Below are 17,461 nucleotides of genomic sequence, written 5' to 3'. Positions count from 1 at the left end.
AGGTCTCCAAGCATCCGATTGACCATCGCAATTATTTACAGGGAACAATAACTGGATCCTACACTAATACGTCCTCCTAGGTCACGTCTAATTTGGAAACACCTCATATATAGTTCAGAACACAAAATCAGATCACATATTATGTTCATGAAGTTCTATATATTACAAGCAAGAGTCCTGCTAGTTCCTATTCATTCGTTTTCAGAGCTACGTTCGAGAGACGGAATTCATCAGTTTCAACAGCATACGGAGATCACAAAGCGAAAGGGATTCAGAAATCTGTAGAGGAGAGAAGGTGACCTCTTCATGAACCTAAGCCGAATGAAATGATAACAATAATGGAGATCCGGTCCCACGATTCAGCCGAAATATCTGCCTCTAGTTATATTAAAAGGTGAGTTTTTTTTCTGACGTTATGAATCAGTCCCGAACATAACTCCGTCTGAAAGCTCTGCGTGAAGTGAAATGAAGTTTTTACGAGTTGGGAAATTTGTCAGGACAGTCCAAAATCCTTGAATAAATTCAGCCTGCCCCGCGACAGTCATATCAGGTTATTTGGCACACCATTCCATAAATAATAACGAAGTTAATCCGATTATTCAGAATTTTTCCTCAGTACCAATCTTTCTTATCTAACTTCCAGAAGTTTTGGCGGCGGCATTCCGTGAAGGGTCCTTTGACAGTCAAATTAATATGTACAGTATGGTCTAAAACTGGATGGCAAGTAATACGGAATCATAAGCCGTGGGACGTGCTTGCCTTTGTCAAGCGGGAAGTTAGTAAGGGCTGGAAGGCATAACCGAATATTTTCTTCAATAGAGACTTCTTGAAGGGGTTTTGGAAAGGCTTTAGACGGCAATTTGTGTGATACTCTTCATTGAAAAAAAATGAGAGTTTCGGACAAACCTTTATTATTTTTCCCAACTCGCGAAACATCTCGCCTAATTGAATAAAAATTTTAAAATTAAAGTTTAAAATACTGAAAAATTACCGTTGCATGATTTGAGTGTATACAGGGTGTTTCCTAATTGAATGTCAATAGTTATGGGGGTGATTTTTCAGTCCAATTTAAGAAAAAAAACTTCATATGAACATATGTCACAAACGTCTTACCTTTTGAGATACAGGGTGGTATAGTTTTCAGAAATAAATCATTCATTATTAATATCTACAATACCACTTCAGATATTTTAATGGAATCTGCCTATTTTGGCAGACATTGATGGCACGCCACAGATTTTTCCTGAACTAAAAATTATTTTTGAAATTCCCAATCATTTCTCACCAAAGTTAATAACTTGACTTTTTTCAATACGATGCACGGTTTCCGCTTGAAAAAATGAAAACCGTATCTCTGCATGATCATAACAAAATCCTTAATAACTGAAAATGTTCGTCAAAAAAAATTTTTATTTTTTTGAGAAACAAGTTAACCAGAAGGAAAAATAACATAATATTTCATACGGATTGATGATTAGTTTTTTATAATACCAAGAATATAAAAATTAAATAAGAGTGTCATTCCTTACGATTCTAGAAAACAGTCGTGCTCTCTTAACGATAAAAAGTGTAGTCTATCTTTTTCACATTTCAATTACTACTTTGACAGAATATACATAGCTCCTATATTAAATAAAAAAAAGCCAACTTAGAGAGGTTTCAATCGGGGGATATTGTGGCTATTGAGCCCATCTACATGTCTAAGGGTATATGAATAAGCAAAACTGGGCAACTGACAAAACTTGAACTTCGGCAAAAAACCCTCCTAAACCCAAAAGTCTTGTCTTGTTTGAAGACACCATTGGGGTCTTTTTTTTTGAAGTGGTTATAGCGCCAACCATTGTAGTGAACTCTGACACGATGGAGAACTTTTAGGACACAGATTTTCCTCCATGAACCCCGAACGACTTAAAGATTGAAATAGAGAAAAATTACCGGATTATTGAGAAAGTCATGCGAAACCTTTTCGGAAAGCTTTCAGAGCTGTTCTGACTATATACAGCCTTCTAGTTCCTGAGTTAATGATTTTAGGTATTTGTTGGGATGGCTTCAAGAAGCGTACATCCTACCAATTTCTCGTCCGAAGTCATTTTTGCATTGGCTCGCAGTGGCGGGGCATTCTTTTATCAGGTAATCAAGTGGTTTTTCTCCTACTCACAGATTTTGCACTTGTCAGATTTCAATAACCTATTCTCGAAAGCTGATTCCTGGAGGCATTTGCCCTCTAAGGAAGCCACTGAGGAGGTGTAACATGTTCTTACTGAGATCCAAATACTTCTTGAACCTTGCAGTATCAAAGTTTCGAAAGAACTTTTTGGAGTTTTCTCTTTCGGTTTAACCCATCTGTCAGGACTCTTTCTTATAGGTACATTTTCCGATACCTGTTAAGACGTTCGTGTTTTTTTCCAAGTCTATTGGCCTCGTCGGATCCTTTGATTCCGTTGTACCTAGGAATTCACATTAAAAACATTTAGTTTTGCTCAATTATTCAATTTTTCTTAGCACTCCCATATCAACTTTAATGGTAGAATAGACAATAGGTGACCATTTCTCATCTTCATAAGAAGTGTAGCTGCCTGAAAGATATTTGAACAGGATTCTAAAGATAGTGAGCATTTGGTGCCTGGCACGATACTCCAGTTCTGGCTCCTGTTGTAATTTGTGAACCATCTGAGTACCATTTAATGGTATTTTGATAAATAACTTTGAAAGAACTACATTAGATAATCCTTTTGAAGAATAAACACCTCTACAATATCTCTCACATTATGTTTTTGTATAACAGTTTACTGGCCGTTAACAAACCTGTTATATTCTGTAGTGGAAGTTGTGAATTTTTTGAGAAAAACAGTGTAGAGGGTGTCCCGAAGTCGATGCTCACTGACAGCATCTCGCGAACTATAAGACTTAAAGGAAAAATCTTCAAGGATCCCCGATCATCCCATATTTTTAAACGTAGTTTTTTAGCCGCGGATTTGTCTGAAAGCATCCCGTTATCGGTTTTTTGAAATTGTCATCCGTCTGATTTACGAATTCATATTTTCTCAAAAAAAACCAAGAGATTGGGAACTCAAGGGTTCTTAAATATCTTTTCTCTAAGTCTCAAAGTGCTCGAGATGCTTTCAGTGAGCAACGAATTTGGGACACCCTCTACATATTATGCATCGAAAAATGCTGCACTAAACAGCTGATTGATATTTTTTCTGATATATAACACTTTTTTTTGAAAGTCTCTTCGTACCATCATGTGTATCATAAACTTGTCGAATTAGTTCTTCTTACGATTGATTTCGAACGTATTCAATCAAGAATAATAAACCACACAATCCAACAGAAGCAATTGAGAATGTAGGACATGATTCTCGCTTTCGGAGATCAGAAGTTACCTCCCTCCATCTCATTATTATAACAGTGCGAAACTAATTAGGCACAGTATTAGGTGAATAATATCACTTTACGAAATCTTCCAGTTAGGGAATTGACATCTTTCGCCTCTCAAACATTCATTTCGAGACCTGATTGGCTCGAGGACTGCGGAGCTGATATTCTAATGAAATATGGCAAGGATCTTGTGGTAAATACGTACCACACATAACTCTCGCGAATTATCCAAGACAAAACTAATTAATTCTTTAACATAACTTCACTTTCGGCATCGCGCCACTCAACAAAACAATCCTATTTTGGGTTGATGCACTTCGCATGGGGAAATCATTTTCGCGAGAATTACTCACTCATTATGCCGTTCGCGATGAAATCAGCATGTGCAGCCCTACAGGCTGTTCCGAAAATGTTCAGTTTAAGTTGATATAGTGTTCATTTTTGAGCGCTCTTTCTCCAAACCTATCGCTGTATCATTTCGTCACAAGGTCCGGATTTTTCTCTCAAACAATAAGGTTGAACTCGCTGAATTCCGTTCTCAAATTGGATTGATCTTATACGAGTTAGGAGAACCGGTTGTGTTCTGAGTAGGCTTTGTTACTGTGTCCCATCACCACTTACTTTTGAACAGCAGGACACCAGAAACTTGAAATTTCAAGGGTAGGTTGAAATGCCGCTACACTTGAGTTCGTTAATGGACAAATATGGCCGTCCGAAATTTTGTGTTCCTGTTAGTTCCGTAACTGCATATTTCATCATCATCAAGCTTATTCCGTCAACTGCTGCAACGAAAGCCTCCCTCAACTGTAGTTTCCAGCCACTCTTTTGATGTCATCTGTCCACCGACTAGGAGGTCGTCCTCTACTTCTGTAGACCTCATGTCTTGGTCTCCACTTCTCAATTCTTTTTGTCCATCACCTGGTGATGGAAGTTGTAGAAGTGTTGAAGCCATCTTTGATACTGAAGTTCATTAGAACCCTGGAACTAGAAGGCCAGCTGTAGATCACGTTATGGCGAGAATAGCTCTGATGAGAGGCACAATAGACCATTAGGTCGCAGTGCATCCGAACCTCCTTAACTAAATCTCAATTTATTTTTATTAAGAAAACTGCAGCATCGTTTCTCTACTCACACATCCAGTAATAGCCTTATTACTGGATGTGTAGACACACAGACCGAGTTAACACGAAATCAAAATTTTCCAAGATGGTCTGAAATGCATTTTGTGAGTTGAAAGTCTCAAATCTGACACAAAAAATATTTTCCATCACAAAAGTGCTGTCACTACCTTCGCTAGACTCTTAAACAATACGAGCATAGTTGATGATCAAGTGAATTCAAGGATTCCAGCTACTCGTTTTACATGTAAAGGGTAAAGCATATACTCCTGGGGAATTATCGAAACAAGAGAAGCACTAATTCCTATCTCGACTGGGATTCTCCACGCCAACGTCTTTAGATTATCCCCTATCTCTCCTAAGCTTTCTCATTCTGCTTCGAGAATGAACAGCTCGTAAATTCGTAACTGTTTCAGTTTTTGGTATATTCTGTTCAACGAGATTTTTTTTTTAGTTTTGATCATCTCTGTCGCCATTAAACTCATATTATAATTTGTCTGGCTCTAATATTCAATTACACCTCAATAAAAGCCATTTATTATTATTTTCTTACTTACTGATTTCATATAGTCATCAGTGAATTTTTTCGAAATTTCTGGGAGAAAGGAAAACTTCGCCTTAAAGACAATACCCTCCGAAGGAAATAGCATGACAATACATGCCATGCTCATCAGTTTATTCTGTATTCTCGTATTTTGGCTCACTGCTGTGGAATACGATTAATCCATAATAAGTTTATCAAGATCTTTATTTATTTAAATGGAGTACATGACAGGACAAACCCAAAAATATGTACCCACTTACCCGTTACAGTGGTATATCCAAAATCACTTGGAGCCAGAATATTTCGATTTTACAAGGGTTGTCCAAGTTTTCAAAGTTTCCTTTGGGTCCAGTGAATTTATTGCCTAACAATATAAATCAAATAAACCCCGGTATTTAGAGGATCGCGGTATCCACTTCAAAAGGGACATCTGGCCAAGCGTTTTTAAGGACTAGTTCAAGTGACTTTGGATATACTATAACAATACAAAGAAGTTGAAACAAAAATTCAACAATGCATCTTCAGGATAGATGGGAACGTTATTCATAAAGAATTGTCTCAAAGTACCAGAAACACTCTCTGATGATGGTGAAAAGAGATCCACATTAATAAGACGAAATATTGAATTGAATTACTTGAGGCATCTAGTCAGAGGTGAATTTGGGTTAAAATTGGTGGAGCTCTGATGTATATGAAATAAAAATTTATCAGAAAATAATGGTTATTCGTAAGTTGTGGGTTCGAGTTCTGCTCGAGAAGGTACTTTTTCCGGAATTATATTGGTGATATATTATTATTTGAAAATGAATTTCTCGTATTGTATAATGGCATGTTAAGGTGAGCATACCAACAAATTCGTAGCAGTTTGAAACATTCATAATTTTATATTTAAACTTCACATCTCTCATCATTCGTTGATCTGCAAGGTTTTACAATTTCAAATCCTTCATGATTCTGCCCTTGGCATTAACGCCATTAAAGCTATTAACGTTATTAACGAAATTTCCTTTGTACCTATATACCTAATGAGCTTATTCTGAGCATTTTCTGACCGATGGAAATATTATGGAATGGGTTATAAATGACTGATGTATGCTATATACAGAGCTCGGATAGACTGCCATTAGCGAAAAGGAAGCCCGGAATCTCATGAGCCTTTTCGGAAATACAATCGATATGACGAAATTCTTTCTTGGAAAATGTTATGAAAATGCGCTTACAGAAATTGAGAAAGAGGATTTTTTTCTGACAATCCTTAAAGAGTCTATCCAAACCTTCCTGAATCTTGCCAAATCTGAAAAACTAGATATGGCACAAAAAATCATCATCAGCATACAGGATGAATTTAGCAAATCTGAAGCACCTCAAAATGTTGTTGACACATATATTTAAAAGCAAAGGTCCCTAATGAGACGACCCTTGTGGTACTCTTGTGGATGTGCAATAATCACTATGACCACTGATTGACGTCAGTTATTAACGTAATAACTGACTGAATCCACCTTAGCAAACTACCATGTACACTATAACCTCAGCAATCCTTCGAATTGAAATACTGTGATCCACATTTTGGTACTGGAAAGTTTCAAAACTGAATTGAATCATCTTGTCCAAGTCACTTTCAGTTAATTTTTTCAGCACTTTGGCTTTATTCTCTATTCTGGCATAAATAAAATCTTCCACAACCCAGACGAACTTATAATTCTGGACAATTACTTCGCATTTTTCAATAAAATTTTGTTAGATCTTGTTCATTTATAAACAACTGGTTGGAAATACCATCAACCTTAAGTCCGGGAAATGACGATCCAATTGATTTTCGTGTAATCCTGGATGCTGTTAAAAATTCATTTCTCTCGATTTTCCGACTCAACTTAACAATGATTGGTTTCGATTTGCCAACAACAGTAGTGTTGTTAGCCCTGAACAAAGAATCAATGTCAGAGGGAAATACAGGACAATCAATATACTCGGAAATCTTCCTCAACACGTTCGGCAAATTCTCATTTTGTTTCTCTGGTACATCAAGAATTTCCAGGTTTTTTATTTTAGTTGTTGCTTCAAAATATCGAACTTTTTGGTTAAGTTGAGAACATCCCTCTTCAGGGAAATGTTCTCTTATGTTATTTTTCCGCTTAAATTCAACTTGTCGTTGACATTGTTGATGATCAACTGGAACGATGATATTTCATCATTCAAAAAGAAATGGACTGCATGATTTCTTTCTGCTTTCTATTCAAATCACGAATACTATTTTGAGTCTTCCGAGCGATTCTCATGTGGGATGATATTTTCCTCCTCAATCTTAGGGATCATCACAATGGACGATCAATTCAGACTTTTATCCAATCTACATTCCGGACACAACCATGAAGCACCAGATAATTGAAGATCCGCAACAGACTGCTTAGTCAGATCAACGCACTTTCCATGGTAGAAAGACGACCATACGTGGGTTACTATTTATGTTTTGGGAATACAAAAAACAAACAAGCGATTTTGATGTAAAATATTTCATTGCTTTCTGAAATAATTGCCTTTAAGATCTACCGCAAGTCTCTACGATGAGTGGATCCTGAGATATAGCCGCTTACCTCGCTTATTTGCCCACCCTGTACAAGCGATATACAGTGGCCTTAAATGGTGCTTCATCGACAAAAATTGAATTTAGTTGATAGTAGTGGTTGGTTCTTGAGTTATACCACGTCAAAAGTCATAATTTTCATAACTCGAAAATTTTCACGAGTTCAATCCATATTTTGACAGAGATGAAATTTTCAAATTACTGTTAACAACGAAAATTGTACTCGAACGTCAAAACTTTATGGGTACTTGTAACACAAAAAATGTCGAATTTTACGATGTCAATATAAGATTTCACCTGGCAATATCAGTGTTGCCAATTCTCAATACATAAATAGTAGCCCTAGTATACCAGCACATTTCAACCTGGGAGCTTTGATTGTTTTAGCCGAAGTGCAAGTAGGGATTCACGGCTTGACTTTATATTCAAGCTACTCGACTTTGGCTTGGCATGGAATCAACTCAAGTTCAAGTCAAGTAATAGTTTTTCAATATCAAGTCGAGTACTTGATAATTAAATACTTGACTTAACATTGAAAAACTACTTCTCGACTTGAACTTTAGGAGATTTCAAGTCAAGCCCAATTCAAGTAACTTGAATTTCAATTCAAGCCGTGAATCCCTAGGTGCAAGTATTACAGATCACCATTATTACATGATAGTCCCGTACAGTGGAGTATCTCTTTTAGTAGAAATCCCCTACAGATGTGAAATATGGGATAATTCCTTACCTTGATAGAAGAACTATCAGTGAAAAATCTATTCAGATAATCAGTAATCCAACAAAATTTCACGCTATCATTTCACTTGAAGTATAAAAAAACAACAACTCTGCAACCTTATAAACGAAACGATGTAATTTTCACAAATGAAAACACCAGTATAACGATTGAAAATTAACAAATTCTAGAGAGCGATGTAGAACTAGCACTTCATTTTATTTATCAACCCCAAATTGGTTCATATTATAACCTTCAAAGTCCTTCATATTGAAATCATCTAGATTGAGTGTATTGGGGAGGGGTGTATTTTATAATTTCTAGGAAAAACAATTTCAGAGATGATTGAGCGTTTTAATAGGATATGATGTATCGACAGAGCGCGGCAATAATACAAGTAGGCGCCCTTGCAGGGGAAATGTTTGCTGAATAGAAATTATTTCAGGGAAGGAAAATGTTTTCTAAGTGTAATTATTTTTTTATGGATTCAAATTTGAAAAGAATAGATGACTTAGGAAACATGGAATGTAAAAAACAAATTATGAACTATATAAATTGAATTCAGGTTTCCGATTCTTCTACTGAGTTTCGACTTTATAAAACGCTCAAACGATTCGTTTTTTTTTCTTCAATATAATCGAGTTAAGCAATCGGTATTGTAGATGAACCCTTATTTATAATTCAAATGCATCCACGTCCAATGCTCAATTTGATGAAAAAAACCATATGTGAAATTATTATGTACTGATTCGTTGACAATGAAAAAATATTCAATAAATTCTTCTCCGTTTTCCTTGAAAGAAGTTTCAGGTTCTTCCTCTGACTACTTCGACGTAAATGTATGTAGTTTTCGCACAATCGTATACGATTGTGTAATTTCATGAAATGAAAAAAAGTGTTAATCTTGCTGATGCTTAAATTTAGCTCAAGAAAATCAATTTTAAATCCGACATAAAAATTAAAATTGAAAAAAAGGTTTTTTTCTCGAATGATAATTAAAGAAGCCACATTATATTACCTGTCATATTAATAATCAATGTTTATAATGATAATGAACAAGCAAATCTGTTCATAATAATCAGAGTTGTTTCAAACGCTAAATCGCTTCTACGTGATAATGAATAAACACTCTGTTTTTTTCAAAAGGCCAATATATTCACAAAGGAATAAAATGTTCGATCACTTTGCCAGTGAGAACTCTGAATTGAATCACAATGAAACACTTCTGATTTGATTAGATAAACCACATTAAAATGCAGGATTCCGATTGCTTACTCAATAGCTTTCAAATCCTATCGAATCATATAAGGCTAACCACAACAGTTCGTCACTTTGAAGTATTCCCCCATTCTATACGATGATTTCTATTTGAGTTGAACAACAATTGATGTTTGTGGTGTTTCGTGCCGATGAATTTTCGAAAAATTTAGTTATTTACGTTACATAATATGATCGTTTATCAATTCACTTCCGAAGAGAATTTTCGAGGTTATACTAAGGAAAGTTATCAGTTTTTAATGTGAATGAAATACGAGACTAGCATTCATCAGTAGGATAATATACAATATGCAACAAATTCATGAAAAAAAATTATTAATAACCTCCTCTGATCAATTGAATAAAAATATTTGATTTTAGATTCATCCATAAGGAAGGAGATGTTTGGATTTATTAATTTATAGGAACACATTGCCTAAGGGAGGTGTTCCCCGAGGCATATAACCTTCATAAACTCAAAAAGAACACCAATTTCTACCTTCTTTCCCTTGGTTCTCACAATGTCCTCTGAACATTACAGGATATCTCCTTTCGCGGGAACCAGAATATAAAAAAAAATTCACTAGAAATTTTCATAATTAGTCCTCATTACTTCAAAATTCCACCACAATATTGCATGTGATTAGCAATGATATTTTTGAAGAATAGCTTTAGTGTTTGAAACTACGATACCTTATTTAATAATTGACCGATAGCTTAGATGGGATACATTCCAGAAATAAATAATATCGGTACAAAATGGTGAATGCGCAAGTATCGCGCTAAACAACAATTGAAATTAAAGGCGGGAAACTTGAAAATGGAAAACATTTTGAGACTTAATATCTTTGAAACAATAATAAATAATAGCAGTTAAAATCGGAAAGCTGGAGAACAAGTGAATGAAATTTCAATATAAAGTTGCTGCTCTGATGTTAATTTGTCCGGAAGCATACGTACAACTTGTTTAAAAATTATAATTATATCTATTCTATTTTCTCTAATACTTGATCATGACGTTTTTGTTCGATAGTTGAAGATTTCTATTGTCATAGCAAAATAGTATTTTCAAACAAACAAGTATGAAAAGAAATAAGTATGTAAAGACAAAGATGGTATCGTTTCAAATATTAAAAAATAAAGTTTTCAATCGAGCCTCTAATGAATTACAGTCCTGATCTCTAGTCAATTAAGTTGGTAATACCTCTTCTAAACATCTAATAATTGAAGTGCTCGCGAAAGCTATAACGTGAAATCATTAAATCAATGTTTATACTTTAATAATTATATGGAGGAAAGGCCACAAGCATGCTGATATTGTATACTCAACCCAAGATTGTTTGAATGTTCTTTAATGAACGTGGATGAGATTCCCCCATATCAATATTAGCAATGAAAATCGATAGTGCAACCGATTCCACCGAAATATTTTCATTTTATCGGTTTCCGATGTGTCGAGGAAAACGTATACATTCTAATAAAATGAATCTGGAGGCGTGTTTGCTTGTTTATTTATTTGTTTGTAACCTTTCCACTCCGGATTATCCGCTGGATATGAAATTTAGCACTTCAATAGTGGTTGACTCAGGTGAGGGGAATATTTCAATTTCAACATGGGAGGTGATGAATCATTCATAATATTTTGATATGCCATGATTGACTTACCTGATCCATTCGAACTCGAAGATCTGTCCGAATTTCTCCATTTCGAAGGATCCGAAAGTAATACACTCATAAAAGCTGATAGGCTCATAAAAGAATCTATGATAGCACGGTATGTGTTATCTACTTCATTGTTCGTCTTCATTGACGATATTTTTGTTTCATTTTTACTGAGATGAATGAAGCGTAATTCTAAGAGTGAAAGTATTATTTACGTATCGAAAAATATTTTGTATGAGTGAACTTTCATTCTATGATGCCTGGATGGTTTAGCAATCAATTAGATCGAATCAAGTTATGGTGTTTTTCCCTACTCGGGGGATTGAGTTGAATAGCATTGCTAGCTAGACTTCGCCTCTGTGTAGAATGCATCTATCCAATAAAGGCGTTTATTATTATTATTATTTACGCCGAAATAGCGGTGTTCGTTTCAAACTATTTCAGATTTCATCAGTTGTCAAGGGCATAAAAATGGGAGGATACTGGGGGTTATTAACTCACCCTCCAGTATTCCAAAATATAAAATTCAGAATTTTCTCGAAGACGAAGAACGAAAATTCTTCCATTAATGAACAAATATTCTTTTTACTTTTGTCTGTGCTGTGTGCCTGCTTCTCTCCATCAGAACTTTTTTTGGTGAACCACTGGTAATTCAGAAAAATGTAAAAAAAAAACTGCGGTCCAGTATTACACTTTATGGTTTCTTGTCGGTTCTTGTCAACCAATTCTTCAGTAATCCTTAGGAAAATTCGAATTATTATAAGATCCAATGAGCTGTGATGAATGTATAATTAATTATAAGTTTTGATAATTATTTGCCGAATTTGTAGCGAATATCAATAAAGATTCGATAAACTGTTATATGCATCACAAAATAGTAAAACTACAAGAAACATCCTGTATCTCGAAAACAAAGCATTTTCGGGCCTATGTATAGAACATTCTATTCCTAAAATTATTCAAGGAATTTTGCGTTTTTATTCGTACCACCAATTTAGGAACAATCGAATCAAAAAATTATTTCGAGTAATTTCTGATTCGAAATTCGTTATCAAACCTTTCTTTCTCATATTACAGATATAAGTAAACGTTGTCTTAAAAAATATCAACGCACTTGTCAGTTGTTGAATATAAATATGTTTTCGAATTAGTAGGGTTTTTAGTATTCTACTAAAGTTTATCTAACTACACGGAATCTTGATATTCGCCTAAGAAAAATGTAGAAATAAAAAGTTACCGCAAATGGCATAAATATATTTCTTATTTTCAATTGAATTCAACATCTAGGGGACATATAAAGAGAAGTGATTATTAAAAAATTCGAAGAAAAATCACTTTGGATTGAGGGTTGAGTGGAATGCTCAACTCATTCTATACATGAAACATGAACTTTATGGTGGGAAAAAAAAGAGATTGGTCTTTCAAACATACGGAGAATGATTTGCAATTGAAATTTGTTTGAACACTGTATTAGGTATTTGAAACACAGTGCGTTTGGAAATCACGTTGTCAATTTTAATAATAAAAAATATTTCAAAACTTACTATGGACCTTCAGTCCATTTTGGAGGAAAAAATTAACATTTTTATTTCCAATCTAAATTTTTGGATAATACATTAGGTACAGGATGTTTCACGTAAGCGGGTCACTGAATTTTGTCGCCCGTACTTAGAGCAATATTGAAAAGTAACCCATTACAATAGTTTCTCACGGGCTATCCAAAAATGTTATTGGAAAAACTTTCTAACCAAGACATAGAAAGTTATTGAGGAAAAACCGTTCTTTCAAAAAATTTGACTGGTTTTCAAAATAAAAAAGTCTAGAGATAATTTCTCACCAATCGTTTCTTCATTTGAACTTCTGATTTTCAAGGAAACAAAAATATTTCTCTTGCAGAACATACTTCATGTTGTTTTCCCATATTTTCTGAATGCTGAATCGATTCTGAATCTGAATATGTGAATATAGCGATAGTTTTATATTTATTTCAAGTAATTCCATCAACCTGAGTAAATTAAGATTCCATATTCGGAAAATATAACCATGTTGTCTATGATTCTACGAATATTTGATGATCAAATTTTGAAAGTGTGAAGAGAATTTTTTTCAATTTTCAAAAAAAATTTCCAAACTGACACTTCTTTCTTCAAAAGTGAATATATTGAGAGCTTTGAAAGAAAATTCTATATTTTCTCTTCTATTATTATAATCGAGAATAATGTAATTTATTGTAGCATAAACATTAATCGCAGAGGCTTTAGAGCCTATATGCGATAATATAATCGAGAATGAAAACAACATTTGACAATCAAATATTTATAGAACCATAGACAACACAGATATATTTTCCGAATATAGAATCTGAATTTCCTCAGATTCATTTTGAATAGGATTAAATATAAAACTATCACTATATTTCCATATTCGTATTCGAAATCGATTAAGCATTCATAAAATATGAAAAAATATTATAAAGTATATTTTGTAGAAAAAAATTTTCCGTTTTCTAGAAAACCCGAAGTTCAAACGGAGAAACATTTTCTCTAGACCATCTTATTTCGAAAACCAGTCGAATTTGCAAAAAAAATTTTTTGGGAAAACGGTTTGCCTCAATAACTTTCCATGTTAACGTTCGATCATAGAATATTTGGATAGCTCGTGAAATGAACTATTAAATTAATGGGTCACTATTCAATTCTGCTTAAGGAATAAGCCACAAAATCGAGTGACCCACCACGTGAAACACCCTGTACTTCTGTAGTTCATTATGAAGTTATGCCATATTATGAACTTCAATTTATTTCTCGAAATGACGCAATAGAATTCATGGATGTTTCACCATTTTGAATGCTGACATGCTTTCCATCCATTTTTTAAATTCAATGAAAAAATTTCAATCAACTATTGTATTAATTGATATACAATCAACATGGATAATTCAAAGTAACTCCATTTCTATCGTATTATTTCGGATATTGAAATCGGCACGCGAGCGAAGCGGCGGATAAAAGCTAATAATTAATGAAAGCATAAAACTGAAGAGGGGAGCTGCCGTTCGGAAAAATTATCTTTATTTACATGAAATTTTCATTCGTTAAGGTTTCAATCGAACTGTCTATATTAAAGATGGATGGGGCTCTGTGTTTGAACAGTATCACCATTTCTGAAAGGGAAATTTGATTTTATTTTGTTTTCGATCCGGCCTCTGGCATGTGTAAAAGCATTCCAAACAGTAAACATTCTTCCATTTTCCTTTTGATACTTTTTTAGAGCAAAAATATTCATTATTTGATATGGCGTACAAGAGATCGCTTTTTCGGTTGGAAATTCTTCTATTTCATATCGGAATATATATTGGGGGCAAATTCTCTTCAACATATTTTCAAATCCAATAAATATGAAGTAATTGTTAATAATGTTTCTCTATTTCAGTATCGTAATGAGTTCATTACAGTTCTTAAAACAGTAACAGTAACAGCTGTAATGAACTCATTAAAGCATTGTTTTCAGTTATATTTTTCGCTTTGTGGTTGTTTAAACTGACTTTTAATCCTATCAAATTTCAACACACGTCAATTGTCAATAGAATATAATTATTTTTATATCGTGAAATGATTTGCAACATTATTCGCGAATTCTCTTAATTCTGGTGGTGTTAAATCGATTTCCTCAGACATAATTCACGAATTTAATGCGTAATTATAAATTACTTCAAAATCGAAACGTAAGATTCGAATTCCTGAATCTGTCAATTTTCGTAACAAATACACCAACTGCCAAGATACAATGGAAAAGTCACCAAGTGAAATGGAGAAAATATTGTCTAATACTCGTTGCAGAAGGCAATTTCAAAACTCATGCATTCGAAAACTCGCTCCTTTGTCGCTAGTTTTCGAATTTCGCATTCGTGTTAGAATAGGAGCCCATTCTGCAACTTGTTTTAGAATATAGGTATAATATTAATGAATATGAAAAACGATGTTAATTTCATAACTTAGTTTAAAACTTTAGAACATTGGTTAATGAAACGAAAAATATCAAACATTAACTAAAAGTTATTATTTTTGAAACTATAACATGTCCTGAAAACATTTCTGAAACTCATATCCTGAACTTAACGTCAATTCTCTATCTGTCGATCGAAAACTGTTGCTTAGAAGTGGTAATTTGGTCCTTAGAAGAATAATAAGTCAGCTGGGACTTAGGGAAATTAAATGGTTTTTGACGAGTTTTTTTAGTTTACTTCTCCTAGTCTTTTCAGAAAATTATGCGAAATTTTAATCGCTTCAGCACACAGAACTCTATTCGTAAAGTAGAATTTGAAACATATCTATCTATCTAAATATCTATCCGCTCCATCTTGGAATGAAGTGGAGAAATGTCAAATGAAGCACAAACTCCTGAAGTACACTTGAACAAACTTAGCGACGGAAAAAATTCGACATTCCCTTCAATATATTTCAATTATTTGTAATGCTCAAAAGGTTTCACGTTGGATTGTTCAACAGAGCTGAAAAATTCCTGACGATTCAGCCGTGGTTTTTCATCGGAACCAACAAGTTCATGCTTAAAATTATTCGAACTCTCTTTCATGTGATATAAACCAATCATATTTACTCGTTTTTGAAGAATACGATTAAATCTCTAGAAAAAGCCTGAATATGTTTCGATTTGTTCAATTTCTGCAATGGATTCTGATTAATAAGCGTCAAGTTCAGAAAACGAAACCATTTTATGATATTTTTTGAGAAACACGATATGTATATTGGAAAATGATGAGGGTATCTCTTTGGTTATTTCACTGAGAAATAATTTTTGAGTCTAGATTCACATTTCCGTGAAATCTAATTTTCTTATCCACTGCAACTTATTTCTCCAAAATTTTCAACTCAGAAGATATTTTCTTCTCCAGTTTTTTCGAAATTTTTAATTTTCAATCCGTTCATTCTTTATGGTTAAAATTTTTATAGAAAATAGTTTCATTAAAATATTCATAATGAAAATTTCAATGAAATCATTGAACAATTGAAAGTAAATATACTCATGACAGGCTAACAAAAATTCTCGAAAATAGTCAAGAATTTTTTCCACATTCATATAAATTTACAGAAATCAAAAATGCTAATTAGAAATTGTTCACTCAATCGACTCAAAATAATTTAGGGTACGTTACCTTGAAAATTCATGTCTTGTGCATTCGCCATTTCGCAACTTAAACACTTAAAAAGTTACACTGATTTAATTTAAAATTTACACGATTTCCATGTGAAATCCTTTTTTTGCACATACTTTGAAAAAAAGTTGCAAAGTTTCAGGAAAAACTGAAAAATTTAGTAATCTCGATTTTCCTCAAACTTACTCTTCCATCTATCGTATGAATTTCTCTATTTATTCAAATTCTTAACTTAAAGAGTTTTGGCTTTCAAGTGAAAAAAGATCGGTTCCTCATATTGTGTGCTATTTAGAAATGATAGTTATAAAGTTATAGAAAGTTAGATTGATTCGTATTTAAATTTTTTCAAGTAGAATTGAGTCTTAAAAAATTTCTATTTTTAATTAAATTTCGCGAAAGAAACTTTTTCATGAATATAAATAATATATCGAAACGCAGAAATCAAAAAATCGATTATAAAATAAAAAATAAAAATTTTTCGAAAGTTTCATTATTTTTTCGCGATTCAATCAAACTCGACAAAAGTGATTTAATAGGTATGAAAAAATCTTGAAAATCCGTAAATCTACTCACGCGACCTCGGAAAGAGCCTACGATACAGTACACCAAATATACATATAGTTAAATAATACGGTCACTGACCTACAGCAAACACGTACAAATCACAGTGTGAGTACTCACCTTACTCGAAGCGCGTCGCACGGAATGTGTAGTATGTTTAAGTTTGACGGCGGTAGCGCCACATGTGTCTGCTCTCGGCATGCGCGTGCGCCACCAGCAGGCAAACCCGGCCCTAGTGACGCTCGATGCAGCCGCTGATGGCGCTACTCTCCACGTGGATTGAGATATTGAGGGCCGATACTCTAAGTCAATGTTTGTTTTATCTTCCAGAAAATGTTTTTTCGATATCCGGTTCTATGAGGCGACAAAGGCGACGCGGTAATTGTTCAATTCATGAATGCGGTGTTGGGCGAAAGTACGGAAACTAGCGCTCGAATCCCGTTGCGCGACAAGATATTTTCGC

General features: G+C 33.9%; 1 protein-coding gene across 1 annotated transcript in view; it reads right to left on the bottom strand.

The window, feature by feature from the left end:
- Nucleotides 1-17,239, bottom strand: part of LOC123686713 (atrial natriuretic peptide-converting enzyme) — an 87,544-nt gene extending 70,305 nt beyond the window's left edge. The window contains exon 1 of the mRNA XM_045626950.1: nt 17,119-17,239. The gene's annotated coding sequence lies outside the window, so the exon portion shown is untranslated. The remainder of the gene's footprint in view (nt 1-17,118) is intronic.
- Nucleotides 17,240-17,461: the final 222 nt, after the last annotated feature.

This window comes from Harmonia axyridis, chromosome X (assembly GCF_914767665.1).
Source record: "Harmonia axyridis chromosome X, icHarAxyr1.1, whole genome shotgun sequence".
Classification (NCBI taxonomy): domain Eukaryota; kingdom Metazoa; phylum Arthropoda; class Insecta; order Coleoptera; family Coccinellidae; genus Harmonia; species Harmonia axyridis.
Note: the sequence above shows the minus strand (reverse complement) of the source record. Positions and strands in the feature narration are given on the sequence as shown.